Source organism: Hylobates moloch, unplaced genomic scaffold, assembly GCF_009828535.3.
Source record: "Hylobates moloch isolate HMO894 unplaced genomic scaffold, HMol_V3 SCAFFOLD_17, whole genome shotgun sequence".
NCBI lineage: Eukaryota > Metazoa > Chordata > Mammalia > Primates > Hylobatidae > Hylobates > Hylobates moloch.
In genome coordinates, this window is record NW_026652292.1 from 16,606,155 (window position 1) to 16,608,762 (window position 2,608).

The following is a 2,608-nucleotide window of genomic DNA, read 5'->3' on the forward strand; positions in this document are numbered from 1 at the left end:
TAAAGCAGTACAATATAAATAAGCACAGAAAGCAGTGAATGGCAGGTGTTTTGTGACTAGTATATTAATACACTGGCAACACAGAGGGTAGTTTCAGTGAAGAGGTATTTTGACATCAAACGCAAAGCACCTTTATCATTATGCTGATGAGTTTAGAAAAGATTAAATTGCAATTATGGTTGGAGTCTTCCACAACAGTCCAATTGAGAATGAAGATCTTAAAGGTCATTATCATGGCTGGAAGGAACAGAAGATAACAGACGACAAGGGAAAATTTCATTTTGAAATGATGTGGGGAAATCCATATTTTATGTCAGAATTTTTAGTTGTTCAAATTAAACCTTGAAAAAATTTGAAATATGTATTCACTTGTAAATTTAGAACATCTATATAAGACCCCATAAAAAAGCTAAGCGTTATTCATCCACAAAAAAAGAATGGAATTCTGTCATTTGCAGCAGCATGAATGGAACTGGAGTTCATTACAATAAGTGAAATAAGCCAGGCACAGAAAAATAAATATTGCACCTTCTCACTCATTTGTGGGAGCTAAAAACTGTATCTCAATAGGTAGAGAGCAGAATGGTGGTTACCAGAGGCCTGAAATAAAAGAGAGGAGGAGGGGGATGAAGAAAATTTGTTTAATGGGTACAAAAATACAGCTAGATAAAAGGAATAGGTTCTAGTATTTGATAATGTAGTAGGAAAATTATAGTTAACCACAATTTATTGTATATTTTAAAATAGGTGAGAAGAATGGTAATGTTCTCAACACAAAGATAAAATAAATGTTTGAGGTTATAGATGTCTCCATTATCCTGATTTGATCACTACACATTGTATACACATACCAAAATATCACATGTAACCTAAAATATTTACAACTATGATATAGCAATTAAAAAGCTAAGTGATAAATAAAATTTTGATATTTTAATACAAGTAATTAGCTGAAGTGTTGATATCTTATATAGATAGGCATGTGTGTATATTTAAGTATGTGTGCACATGTGTTATGTTGATACAAAACATAAAAATTGCAGGTTTTGCCATTGGAAGTGATAGCAAAAACCACTATTACTTTTACGCAAACTTAGGGTGTAGAAAGTTTAAAGTGAACAACCCAATAGGAAAATAAACAAAGATTCTTGATATGGTTTGGCTGTGTCCACACATAAAATCTCATCTTAAATTGTAATCCCCCAAATCCCCACATGTAGAAACCATGTGGCAGTAATTAAATCATGGCGGCAGTTTCCCCCATGCTGTTCTTGTGATAGTGAGTGAGTTCTCACGAGATCTGATGATTTTGTAAGTGTTTGGTAGTTCCTCCTGCATTCATTCTCCTTCCTGTCACCCTGTGAAGAAGGTGCCTTGCTTCCCTTTACCCTTCTGCCATGATTGTAAGTTTTCTGAGGTCTCCCCAGCTAAGCTGAACTGTGAATCAACTTAACCTCTTTCCTTTATAGATTACCCAGTCTTGGGAAGTTCTTTACAGCAGTATGAAAACAGACTAATACAACTCTGAATAGGTAATTCACAGAAAAATAAATACAAATAACAGAAATATTCATAAAAACATGTTTAACTTTTCTAGTAATAAGTTGCAAATAGAAAAGAACATAAACCATTATTTTTGCTATTTAATTTTTAAAACTGAAAATGTCTGAAATAGTGCAAGGTTGGTGAGGTCGTGGGAAACCAGACATGTTCTAGCATTCTGCAGTGGGTAAGGAGACAGGCTCTGAAGTCATTACGAAGAGGATTCAAATTATTTTCTAGCTGAGTCACTTTGGGTAATCTGCCTATCGGATCTTAGCCCTCAGTATTTCCTCTTTCTGAAATTCGCTCACTCAGTCATCACCATGGTTCTCTACCTCACTTGATGTAGTTTGCTACTAAAATACTAGCATATTATAACTGTCAACCTGATCACATGTTTAAAGTCGCAACACCAAATTTTATATTATTACCCACCATTCCTTACTCTATCTAAATTTACCTGTTAATCCTTACCAAGACCAAGAAAATGTATTTATTTTAACTACTTATCTCCTCTGGTAGATTATAAACTCCATGACCTTGGGGCTTATGCATGTCTTCATTCACCAAACAAAATAGTAAACATAGCAGAGCAGACATTCAATAGCTATATATTTTTTAAAGAATATCTGACCTGTTATTATTATCAGATAATCAGTGAGAGAGTTTAAGTTGGAGTGAGATTATCATATATCCAAAAGCTATTTTTGAATAAATGAATACATGAGTAATAAACAGCTGGGGGCCTAATTTTTCTCATTCATAAAATCAGGATAATAACAACTGCTTCCTGTGGTCATTTTGAAGGTGTTTAAATATGATTCAATGTCTAGCACAGTTTTTGCACGTAGCTATCACTAAACATGTAATTGAAATTTTTATTTCTTATTGCTTTTCTACAATTTCAGTAATTTTCATTTTTGAATAATCAAATTAGTGAAAATAATTTATTTTAATGCTTCCTTAGGACTGTTTTCTTTCTTTCTAAATGTATCTTGTTTAGGTCTTCTGATTGCATATATCATTGTTTTCAATATTTATTTTTTTATATTGCTGTAGGTTAGTA

General features: G+C 32.8%; 1 non-coding gene across 1 annotated transcript; it reads right to left on the bottom strand.

The window, feature by feature from the left end:
* Positions 1–2,163: 2,163 nt before the first annotated feature.
* LOC116457155 (small nucleolar RNA SNORD81) lies at positions 2,164–2,240 on the bottom strand. Its single transcript, XR_004244927.1, has one exon. It is a non-coding gene; the product is annotated as a small nucleolar RNA SNORD81 (small nucleolar RNA).
* Positions 2,241–2,608: the final 368 nt, after the last annotated feature.